Below are 13320 nucleotides of genomic sequence, written 5' to 3' on the forward strand. Positions count from 1 at the left end.
AAAGGCACAAATGACAGGCTTCAGTGGAGATTCAAAATATAGATTTAGTAGAATTCAGTTGAATATTAAAGACAAATCAGTGAATTTCAAACTTGTTCTTGCAATCCCATATGTCACAGCAGCCAACAGCAAGAATGCATGTATGAGGGAATTTGTTATAATAGGAAAGAATGGCTGCCCAGTAGAACTGCTTTGGAAGAGCTCAGAGAGCTAAGTTTAAACTTAGTTAATTGCTATTGGTCAATAGCATGTAGCTTTTACAGAAGGCAAAAAAAGTTTAGTGTATGTGTCAAGAAATCAATGTACTTCTCAGGCAAAAAGTTACAAAAATTAAATTTTCTTTGGTGGAAAGGAGTAGTAATTAAAATGTTCATGTGCTAGAAAATTATTTAGTGATTTTGTTCTTTTACCAAAAAGTGGTAAGATTGGATTAAATCAGTTTAATGAATTTGGAAAGACAGGGACAGTTAAGTCAGATCTTTTAATTCTACAAGATCTCATGGAAACAGATTGCTTAAATAAGCAGAAGACAAAAAAGTAATTCCTTGGAATCAGTGCACGAAGAGACGTATTTACTAAACTTGCAGTAAATCATGGAATCATTAAGATGAGATCTCTAAGTTCACCACATCCAACCGCCAGCCCATCCCTCATGCCCACTAACCATGTCTCTCAGTGCCACATCTCCACAGTTCCTGAACACCTCCAGGGACAGTGACTCCATCACCTCCTTGGGCAGCCTATTCCAATACCTCAACACTCTTTCAGAGAACAAATTTTTCCTGAATCTCTCCTGGCACAATTTGAGGCCACCTCTCATCCTATCAGTAGTTACCTAGGAAAAGAGACCAATCTCACCAAATAAAGTATTGGTGGTTTATTTCTTGTATTTTGAAGTTTGTAGAAAAACTTAGCTTGTAAACGAGACTGTCTCTCTGCAACTAAATAAGAAACTGTGAGTTTAAAGTGATCCAAACAGCAGGTCATAGATAAATGAGCTACAGGTAGTCAATAGAGTAATAATGAAGTATTTACTCAGTCTTATTTTCTATTACAAAATGGATGATAATTCAGTATCCATTGAAGTCCATGAAAGTTTTGGTGTCTCCAAATACTGTCCACAAAACTCTGGGAACCATTAATAATTCACAATTTGTTGATGTCATTATTCAAACAACTGCAGTATCATAATTAGGGGCACAGCCCTACAAGCAGGTCTTGGGCTTGCACAGGGACATGATAGGATTGTCATTTTTAATGAATGGAAAAATTACCTGTTAATTTTCAACAGATGACATTGTGCAATGGTAGGTATAGGTCTTGTAGAAATAAATGACATCCATGGTAAAAAAAATGTGAATTAAATGAATTTTTTAAATATTTTTAATACTCTATATATATATCAAGAATTGCTAACATCTTTATGAGTGTAATACAGTCAGCAAGAAACCGAAATACAAAGACCTTTATCCTCAAAGATGTCTGAGTGCCTGAATCCAATATGGTCCAGAACCTACTTAGCAGTATGGGTTTGGAGTACCTATGAGAATCTAGAGCAAACTTAACACATGGAGAAATCCAATGCCTCAGGAGAGTCTAGCACGTTTGTTGCAAGGCTTATGCTCCCTTCCATTTTTATTAATTTACTCTTTTTATTCCTTTCTTCCTTCAGTTCTTGTTGCTTTCTTGTTATGCTAGTAGGTCTTGATTTTGACCACCAGCTTAGGCAACTCATTTTGCATGTCAGTTTCCAACACAGAGTGAGTCAAACATGTAGCACAGACTTTGAGTTGCAGACGGCTGGTGGGTTTCTATTTGTACTTTCTTTCCAGCATATTGACTGCTTCCCACTTGATTATTATTCCTACAAATATATTGGTTTTATTATCCTTTCTCTTTTTTTTTTTCTATTTGATATCAAGGTTGTTCATTTTGTTATCAAAGTAGCTCAGTTTCATAAAGATTGCACAGTGCAACCATTTCAAGTAATTAGATGGTACGGGAGTTGCAACTGACATTATCTTAATTATATATCAGTTCCTTTTGACATGCATCTTTTAACTCTCTCTATAAAAATCACTGTAATTAGATTCTTTTGATTTCTTTCAGTAAGCATAATTTTCTCAGGAAAAAATATCTGCAATGATCATTCATAAGATAGGCAGTTTCCCCATTTGTCTGGTAACACGTCATTAAAAGCTCCCTAGTAAATGCTGATTGCTGACACGTCAGAGAGCATCATCCTATCTCCCCAAAGGATACTGACAATAATGAAGGAGTTAAGGAAATGATGTAATGGCATCATTGTGGGAAGGGGTTTGTCATCCTCCACTCCATGGAGTCTGCCGCTCACCAGGCCTTATTTACTATCACTTTGTAGAGCCATACTGAGACAACAGAGTACTGAGCCAGAGTAACATGAGTCAGAGCTACTGCCAGAAAATCCACACAGAAAAACAAAATGTTTCTTAACCCAGAAACAGCACGTATTTTTCAGAAACATTTCATTCCTTTTTCTTTTGCTGGCCATCTGCAACTAATTGGAGACCATCTTATAGAGATAATTAGAGGTCTAGAAATGTAAAGATGCTCTTTGTTGACATGATAAAAGCACTTGAACAGATCTGTAATTTAACTCTTTCCAGTGTTCAATGAGATGAGGCACATCACTCACTGAGGGACTTTTGAAAATCCCTCCAGACACCTGTCTGCATCTCTGGGCTCTGAGATACCTTCATAAGTCCAATCACTAAACTTGCAGAAGAGATTTTTCTTCCGAACTGTTTGTAAGAATGAAATCTTAATAACAAACTCTATGTCTATTCAAGACCTGCCCTAAATAGAGGCTCCTAAATACAATGTTTAAGAATTGAGACTTAACACATCTATACTATTGAAAGCATTTCAATATCATGCTGCCAGATTTCCTGCACACTAAGTCTAACCTGAAACTAGTGGAACAAGCCTGGATCAGTGTAGGTAGATTTAGATTTAGCAAATCTTTGAATAATATTCTACTGCACTACATACTCTGAAGTACTTTTAAAATGTTACTCCTAGGCTTTTTTTTTGCCCAAGGGAAAGTTGGGAATATAAAGTTAAGAAATACATAAATATTGTTCATTCTTTGGAAAATTTTATAAAACTCTGGTAACAGAAGAAAGCTGGGGAAAAAAGAATAGTGTTTCTCTTATGATGAATCTCTAATGTTTCAGATTCTTCTGCTCAAATATCGATCATCCTCACTACAATAGGATGATTTTTAATAACAAAGGGAACTGTCAGTGTCAATCAGAATTACAAGCATCAAATGGGTACACATGTAACAGCGAGATCAGAAGGAAAAGTGAATCAGATTAAACTATTTCAATTGCATCACTATCTACTATCTAGAGAAAGTAAGTCAATTTATAAGAAGATTGATTCTAGAGCAGATGGGAGGGATTTCTGTGCATGGAAAAAAGGCTGTGATGGAAACCTGTACACATTCTCCAAAAGAGCTCTCTTTTGGAAAACAAAGGAGATCTGTGAGTTTTGGATGTATTTAATTTTTCAAAACCTGCCAGAGATTTGATGCAGTTAGTATATGTCAAAAGTTTTTTGCTTCATTTAAAATCATTGCACTGATTTCAAATGTGGATCTCTACTTCTATTGAAGCTTTCAAGCTGAATTTTCAAATATGCTTCTTACTGAAGCCAGATGAAGTTTGCAAAAAAAAAAAACAACAACTGACTGCATCTCAAAATTTCTCTATTTAGATCGACTTCTCCCCTCTTCAGGAGAGATTACTGGAAGATAATAGTCTAAGTTAAAACTGCTGCTGCTATGGCCTATTCTACCCTTGTTATATTATCTGTACCAAACACTGTGGATTTGGGTGGAACGGGGGCCAGATTCAACAGCTTGAAGGCAACTGCTTTTTTCTCTGTGTCAAAAGACTATCTACCTGGTTAAATCTTATAGATTTTTAGTTTTCCTATGCTGTTGGATCCAGGGCAAATAATTGGATAAAAGGACAGGTTACACTCTTCCTTCTCCCCTGAGGAAACACATACAGCAGAGGTAGTCCCAAATGACAAGTTCAGTTTTGCAGATGACAATACTGCAGTGGAATTTGGATCTTGAACATGTATGAATTTCATGACTTTTTTTTTCCTATCTCTGTAATGCACTAACTAACTATTTGGTTCCAAATGTTCCGAGCTGTAAGCAAGGCTAGATTTTGCTATCTGTGTCTGCCTCTGGGATACAGGTTAGGTTATGCTGGAGATCTAGTAAATCCTACAGTTCATATATAATTCTGGTAATTACTAAGCATCGAAAGTGCATTTATCTCAGTATGTTTTGATATGGACAGACTGGTGAGAAGGTTCAATTTAAAGAGCTATAAAAATGCACTTCTCCACTGGTAACTGGAGAAGTGATGTCAACATGCTATCAATAAACAGAAGTCAGTAACTCCTGAGAGCTGTTTTTAGCAGGCCTGTGTAGTTAGATTTCCTATATACCTCTACTTATGTGCTAGTAGCAGTGACAATCACCAGATGAATGAATTCTAGAATTGTTTAATGTTTCTTTTAAATTTCATTTTCCCCATCCATTGATGTTCATAGTCTTGCTTTGCTTATTTTTAGGTGGTTGGTGTAGTTAGATATGCTTGTCAGAAGGCAGGAGGTTCCACAATAGCGATTTTCCCATAGCTTATATTATGCCTGTGTCAGGAGGTTAGTGCTAAATGTAGAAAGCATGAATACCAAAAAAAGTGAAGTTAGGGATATTTCAGTATCTATGGTTTAAAGTAGATTATAAACAAAGGAGAGAAAATCTGAAAAAAAAAAACAAGTAGTAAAATATATGCACTAATTGCAAGAAAGTATCCAAGATTGTTACAAAATATATATGATTGAAGACAGCGTGATGTGATCAAATTCTGTTAATATCTGTAAGATAATATAATTGAAAAATAAAAACTCAGCTGCTATAGGCAACATGATGAGACAGAATGTCTTGAAGCTAAAAAAGAAAAAATAGGAAAATAGGAAACAGGAAAATAGTCTGGTAGTGAGAGCAGTTGGTAATATACTCTTAAAGTGATGGTTGAGGTGTTCTCCCCCTCCCATAGAAAGAAATTAGATCTGATTAGTGGAGTTGTAGCCTTACAAAATGTGGGTCAGAATTATAAGATTATTTCTTACCTTGATAAATTAGAGAGAACAATTATGAAGCCAATGATGTTTGGCGTATGAATCTGAGATTTGTGAAATCCTGTTATTCAGAGTCTTCAGCAGCAGATTATTTTCAGTGTCTGATGGATATTTAAGCTGGTAATGTGGCAACAGACTCAATAGGATATAGAGTATCATATGTGAGGTACAGATTTCAGTGATGATTTTAGGCATAAATCTCTGTGTTGTTTTGGATTTGCACAGGGAGGGCAGTTTTCCAGAGGGGTGCTCATCTGGCACTTTGCAAAAGAACCACCATGGAAAGCTTCAGACTGCAAATAGAAATCTATGGGAAGAGTGCTTACAGACAGCATGAGACAGTGTCTTCAGTATGTGTTGGAGAGAGAAAACTGATCACAGTAAAATGGATGGAATAGCAAAGGAGTGCAGTGGAGAAAGTTTTCTGTGAGGGTCTTGCATCTGTTCTGTGAGTGTATTTTGAAGGCTTTCTAGGTTGTCCCATTTTGAGTAATTCCAAAGTTCTTGACTTCCATGCAGAATATTATTGTGTACATGCTCACCATAGCAAGGGACAATAGAGCATATTTAATGATGTTGTCATTTTGTAAGATTTAAGTTTAGTCGGATGCCTGCCAAGCTTCATTCAGCCTCACTTTTCTCTTGTTTTAATTTAGTGTGTTCAGGTTTCTGCCAGGTACTCTCTCTGTAAGTCAGCTCTTCATAGAAGCACATCTCAAATAGACAAGACCCTTCAGTTACATCTTTTGAAGGGATGGACCAGCAAAGAGTGTGGGGCTGTGCTTGAAGGGCTTAGAGGGGGACAGGGCAAAGAGCCAGGAGCACCCTGAGCACTTTTGTAAGCAGTGAACTTGTTTGTAACAGCAAGAGCCATTGCTAGATAGTGACAATTGGCTAAATGGGATCAAGGTGTTGCATAAGTCTCAACAAATAAGCAGAGGAGGCAGATAGAAATATAGAAGTGTGGGCACACCAGCACTTAAACTTGTGCTTCAGGGCAAATCTGAGATATACAGTGGCGGTACAGCCCCTCCAGCATAAAGATATTACAACCTCCCTCCCATTCAGTCACAAAGCTCACAGTGCCCCTCTCCTTGGCATTGCTGAGCTTCTCAAGAATGATGCTGTTTTTCAGTGCTAACTGGATCTTTTTGAGATGCGGGGTCAGGCAGCAGCTTTCCTGCAGTTTAGCAGTATCACGTTTCTCGTCTCTAGATTGCTTGCCAAACATCTAAGCATTTTGGACAGCATTTAGTCCTTTGAGGCTCTGTTTCTCTTTTGGGGCCATTTAAACTGTTTCTTGTATTTGTCTTCCATACTGATGTAATAATCTTCCCCTTCTGTAACATCCAAACATGACACCATGGTTTTCAGCCCTGAAGCTTTTTGTCAGAGAGGGTGGGAGTAGTGCTACAGTCATCTCACGAACTGAAAACTCATCAATTTGATCCACGGACGTGAGCTAGGGCTGTGCAGAGCAGGCTAAAACAGTGGAGAGCTTTTCACACTCAGCCATTCTGCCCTAAAATTGCAGGTTTCTCTCTAAAATGAGTTTTCTGCTTCACGGGTGCTGTTGAAACAAATTTTGTTAGTGTTTATGTAGCTTAGAAAATGTGTGCAACTGTATAGGCTGTAATTAATTAATAAGTACTAAAGTTGCAGTCGACAGCTTGGGAGTACTAAGTCAGCAATGGACATGCCCTGCCTTCAGAAATCTTAATGCCTCACCTACACATCTTGATCCGATGGCCAATGCTTATTTCAGAAAAGTAGTGCTAATTAGGCCCATATCTTCTTTTCTTCATTATTTTTCTGAAAGATTTAAGCAAGGATGGGGGAAGTGGAACTCTGGAGCTAATCAAAACTAATAGCACAGCAAATAGTCCCTCAGAAACTATTAGGCTTGGAATAGCTCTCCTTGGAGACATGTTAAATGTAAAATTATACCATGGCCTGTTAAATAATGTTAGCCTTTCTGCAGTGATTTTCCTCCAGCTTTAGTAATTTGACATCAAAAAAGGGACCAAATTAAAACAGATGCTTGGCATGAAGAGGACTTATTTTTAAAAGAAAATATTACTGAAATTGAAACCTGTTCATTTTCCAGCTCACAAAACTGCAGAATTCTATCTCTGTGACACTTTTGTTGGAATTAATGCTGGAGATGAAACTGTCAGTTTAAAATATCTATGTTGTTATACCAGCTTTCTGTAGAAAAGATGAATATCCCATCTATAGTTCCACTCACTAGTGGTACCCTGAGTTTCAGATTTGGAATTCAGCCCATAGATACAGTATAGAAAGCCTGTGGTCATCTCTCCTCCCAGGGGAAAAAAAAAAAAAAAAAAGGATTCCTACAGAGAGCATTGCATCACACCATCACTCTGTTATATAAATCTCTTCTTAAAGATGATTAACCCATACTTACATTGCAGACAGGCTGTAGAGAAAAATTCAAGATAGGTAGTAGAAAATAAAGCATCTTTAGAAAGTGTACAAAGCCCTCTTTCTCCTCTTTTCTTTTTGCATGAAGTCTTCATGCTGATCAAAAGATGCTTTCAGTCATCCTGCTTCCTAAATGCACTGGCAGCCTCAGCTGTGGCTGCTTGAGGTGTTGCAGTGCTCAGGTCTCTGGCCTGACCTGCTGGACTCTGCCGCTGGAACCAGAGCACCAGGCTAGGACTGTGTCCATGGCTCAGCTTTCCCAGTTCACATTCCTGTGTCTCAGTTTCAGCTGCCAGGAAAGGTCATGTGGGGCACTGAAGAAGAGAATAGCACCAGTCCTGTTTGGGACTGAGGTAAAAAAGGACAATCCAGGAGAGCTACACCTTATGCCCATGCAGCACAGCCCACAAAATCTATTCCACCAAAGTCCCACAACCTCTTTTTAATTTATGCCTGTGCTGCAGGTTGTACCTTTAATGCTTCCTGATTATTGTTGATTGTGGTTGATCCCACTGCAAGTGGAAGTTTTCCAGTGGAATAAATAAGTTAAAACTGATTTCTTATTTTTTGGAGCCCGTGGTAGTAGCATTCACAGGCTTAAACCACAGTGCCAGTATTGGCACATTTAGCTTGATTTTCCCAGAGAAATTGAGGAAGATTGCCCATTTTGATTGACATGACTAAGCAGAACATTTATGTCCCACATTTCTTAAGAGGAAGAAGCGAGAGCCAAGCAAATTTTTAAAGCAGTTGTTTGTTCATTAAAGATGTATAAAGACCTTTTTCCCCAGCACAGGAAGACTCAGCAGCAAGCAGTTTCCTTGCTTCTCGCTCCAGCTTACCCTGGCCAGAGCCCATCCTCTCTCTTAAGGCCAGTGTCAGAGCTGTTCCCATCACTGCATTTCATGTTTCTTTTCAGTCTTCATTCTCACCCAGCTGCCTTTCTCTTACCTTTTCTTTTAGTTTACTCATTTTCCAGACAGCAGAGGCAGTTAAATTGTCACTTCCTACCTTTTGCCTTTTTCCAATATCTCAAGTGTAGTGATGGAGAACTTCGTGTAAAGAACAGTCATCCTCCTTGCACAAGGTCATCCAGGTTAATTTCAGCTGTTTAAAAAGGCAATTTCCATTAACAAGGCTAATTCTGCCCAAAGTAGATTAGGGAGTGCTCACACATACCATTTTTTTTTGGCAGGGCTATGAAGGCTATAAATCCCAGCTGGTGGGTGGTATCAGACAGCTGAAGACTGTAACATCTGCTAATGGCATAGCTAGCTCCAGAAGAAGAAATTCATCTGTACAGTCAGAGACACAAAAATACCTCCACAAAACTGCAGACGGCAAATATATTCTGTCTATATAGTTACTGTATATTTTGTACTCACTCATTTTCAGTGAGACATGACCCACTGTATTGATGCTCTTTTTTGTACTCAGCAGTACACCTGGCAAAGCTGAAGACATTGAATACCCATCAGTAAGGAAGAATCGGTGGTTTTTTTCCATGCAGAGGATTTGTGATGGCACTTGTGAAAACTGGCCAGACACATTAAATAGGATTTTGAAAATATTATCTCCTGATCCTTTCTCCCTTGAGAGAGAAAGAGTTTAGTATTATCCCTTGATAGAGCTTGACTCATTTAAAAATATCATGAGGTTTTTACCCTAAATTCCACAGAAGAAAATACAACTTTTCTTTCAACTAGTCAGTAAAATAGACAAAGAATGCATTAGCCAAGGAACAACACAAAAAAATCACCATTAGAATAAGCTGAACAAAGGATACTTTTGCGTGTTGAGCCCATTTTACTCTGAAATTGTTTCCTCCAGAGTTATTACAGTGTTTGTAGGCAATCCTTGAGAGCCCATCCAGAAAAATCAGTTTCTTATTTTTCTAAAGGACAACAGTAAACCTCTCTACTTCATAGCTCTTTTATTCCAAGGTACAATAGAACTTCTGTTACATTTTCAGTTAAATTATTTATATGTTATGATGTCTTTCCACGTTGGTTTTCTTCTCCATACATCTACAGAGTGAAATAGAAAAATAGCAGCATTGCATATTACCACAGGGCTGAAAGCAGAGCAAACCTTCCCTGATGTCTGTAATGGAGGGTGTGCATACATTTAGTTGAGTTCAAATCACAGTGACTTTCCTCAAGGAAGATCATTCCTTGTGCAAGGAGTTGCAGGAGGTTCATGGTCCACCATAAGAGAGGAATAGGGAAGAGGCTGCCTTCATGCAAGATGCAATATCTCAGGGGAAACAAAGAGAGGCCAGACTGGGAAATACTCTTTGTCACCACAAGAAATTTTACAAGTGAAATAGCTTAGCTTTTAATCAGGTGATTAAAAGTTTGATGGGAGTACAGCAGTGTTTGTATCTATACCCATAACATTTAATGCATTTTTTTTTCCTAGCATTTCAGCCTTCAGTGTTTAGGTAGGACACAATTCACAGTTTCTGGCCTTTATTGGAGCAGAATACCAAAGGCAGGTATTCTGAAAGTGTAGCTCTGAGAGATGTTGTGTCAGATTGCATTTGAAGATCATGGCCACATCAGATAGATCTGAAGTGCTACCTATGCTGTGGTCTGGTCCACACAGTCTCCACTGGATGATTCTGTGGGCAGAGCTAATACCACACTGGATGATTCTGTGGGCAGAGCTAAAACCTCACTGGATGATTCTGTGGGCAGAGCTAAAACCTCTCCATGCTTAAGGACTGACAATAGAACTGGCCTTTAAAAATGAGGGATTAATTAAACTCCAGAGAAGGAGCAAGAGGAAGATCCATTAACAAAGTGGAAAGTGGAGTGGAAAGGAAAGTGCCTGGTTTTTGTCTGTTATGGTAGTGGTTTGCTGCTGATGAAAGCCTACTGGAAAGGAGATTGGGACCAAACCCATGGGAGCAGAGCCCTGGGAGCCAGGAGGGGCTGGTGAGCATAGACCTCAGTTTGTTCACAGGGGGAAGTTCAGCACCTGCTGGACTTTGTGGTGCATCCCTCACCTTCTCTGGCAATCAGGAAGTCTGACTTAATGAACACTTCTCAAGTTACTGTAAAAGCTGCTTCATTTTCTTGGCACTGATGTACAGATCTGCGCATGGATAAATATGGAAGGCTGTGGAAGAGGTGTTCTCAAAGATTTTGGAACATCTCAGGCCTCTGCCCCTGGTGCTGACTATGGCTCTATTTGTCTCAGCCTTGCTCCTACTCACGCTGAAGCTCCTTCAAATAATCTGGGTAAATGAGAGTGGTCATTACCAAGAAGACAGGATCAGTGTCAGTCATTGAGATTTTAGTGTAATGAGTAGTCTGAACAACAATGGAGTGAGAGTGTCACATGCCTCATTTCCTTGGCTGGATGGCACCCAGTGTTCTGGTTTTATGTGAATGTCACATAAGTGAAGTACGTGTATCATTTGAGTGACATCATTCCATTCCCACTAAAGCCTTCCCCTTTCTAGCCAATTATAAAATGGTGGAGGGGTGGCAACTGCATGGTGTCATAGGGCTGCAGAGAGGCAGCTGAGGGCCTGCCCCATGGAGGCTCTGCAGTGGTGGGTTGGGTTTTCTGGGCAGCTTGTCCATGTAGTCACAGCTTGTGCACATACTGAAGTAAAAGTTCTGTGTATTTAACAGGACTGCTTTGAGATGAATATTTATAAAGCATGTTGAGATTGAGAAGCTGCTGTTTTATGCTGACATATTGTCTGCTGCTGTTGCTACTAAATCACTAGCAGACTGCTTCAGGTTATGTTGTTTTGAGTTTTATTTCAATAGCTAGGACTAATTTTGGTTTGGATTTTTTTTTTAGGCAATATATACGTAATTATATTCCTGCATTATTAATAGCTGCTTAAAGTTTTCCACAGCCTTAGATACCTTCTTACACAGGAAAAACAACCCAGAATATATCACTTGCTGCAGCACCATGGTGGTAGCGGTGCTTCCCACAATAGCAGTAATACTTGCTGTTCTGCTGGTTTGTAGGAGGCAGGTAGATCTTAACGAGCACACATTTATGTAACTCCATTAATTTGACAAGGGCTATATTAGTTTGCTCCAGCCAAGAAAGTGGTCCCGAGTATCTTTTTATATATTAGTTATTGGTTGAGTGGGACACATTCGGACACCGTTTTATTTAGTTTTATTTATGAGGGATTTCATTGGGTTTTTGAGAATGTCTGTATTGAACTAGAAGAATAACATTATTCTAAAGAGAAGTCCAGTAGGATTTTCTCCTCTCCCCTGTTGTTGAATTTTTACCTTCATTTATTGAAAGGTGGACAACTGCTGTTTCCCTGCATCAGCTGCCTGTTGCACTTGAATTTGTCACACTGCTGTTCAGGTAGAATCAAATCATTCATATGGCTTCAGATGCATACTGCAACCACAAGCAACCACCATCATCATTATCAGTACAAATGCATGTCAATCATGAGGAGTACAAAACCTCTGATGTATGCACTAATATGACTGATGCACTAAATTTTAGATGTGTACTTAAATGTGCATCACCATAATTAAACAATGAAAGTGCATGCAAAAACAGACAAGCATTTATCTCCATCAACAAAAGAGGTTTTTAAAAAGACATTTCCCTTCAAGCAGCACTGAATCCGTGCTCCGTGCTGTTCTTACAGAGACCTAATCACATTTAAGGTTGGAAGTCTTCACATCCAATAATGGAATTACGAATTTCTTAATAATGCCACCCATTATTCTTCTGTAAATATTATTTGAATGCTGTTTTCTAGAAATAAGAAATTCTTACCAAATATTTCACTCCTAATGAGTTCCTAATAGAACAAATTTTTTGCTACTCCCTGTGAAGTTGCATTTGAATTTTGAAGTGTATCTTCTTTGGGTTATTTTACAGTTACTTTTTTGGTTTGTAGTTATCACATCTGCAAAAGAGAATCACTAATCAGTGCTCTTGACTGGGCAAGATTGGGAATTGATTGAGAATTTTTGGCGGGTCTGTGCTCAGTCCTTCCATCCCATAGCTTTTACTGATAGTAGGGGTTGCCATGACCCAGCTACAAGACCTTGCGCTTGGCTTTGTTGAACCTCGTGAGGTTCTCGTGGTCCCATTGCTCAAGTCTGTCTAGGTCTCTCTGAATGGCATTCCATCCCTCAGGTGTATCAACTGCGCTACACAGTTTGATGCTGTCATCTGCAAACTTGCTGAAGGTGTATTCAGTCCCACTGTTGATGTCACTGATGAAGACATTAAAGAGCATCAGTCCCAGAACTGCCCCTTAACGGACACCACTCATCACTGATCTCCATCGTGACACTGAGCTATTTATCTGCATTGTTTGGGCGCACTCTTGCAACCAGATCCTCATCCATCAAGCAGTCCATTTGTCAAATCCATATCTTTCCAATTTGGAGAGAAAGATGTTATAGGGGGTCATGTCAAAGGCATTACTGAAGAGACAGATGACATCGGTGGCTCTTCCCTTGTCCATCAAGGCAATTATGCTATCATAGGCAGCCACTAGGTTGGTCAGGCAGGACTTGCCCTTGGTGAAACCGTGCTGGTTATCTTGTTTCACTGCCCAGTCTTCCATGTGCCTCAGCACAAGTTTCTTGGGTCATCCTTTATACCCTTTTTAAAAATGGGTGTGATACTGTCTTTTCTTCCAGTCATCAGGGACTT

The 13320-nt window shown here is 39.0% G+C and overlaps 1 protein-coding gene across 3 annotated transcripts in view; it reads left to right on the forward strand.

Annotated features, from left to right (window-relative positions):
* Positions 1-13320, forward strand: part of RPS6KA2 (ribosomal protein S6 kinase A2) — a 265454-nt gene that overhangs the window by 235608 nt on the left and 16526 nt on the right. The window lies entirely within an intron of this gene.

Source organism: Meleagris gallopavo, chromosome 2 (assembly GCF_905368555.1).
Source record: "Meleagris gallopavo chromosome 2, MGAL_WU_HG_1.1, whole genome shotgun sequence".
Lineage (NCBI taxonomy): Eukaryota > Metazoa > Chordata > Aves > Galliformes > Phasianidae > Meleagris > Meleagris gallopavo.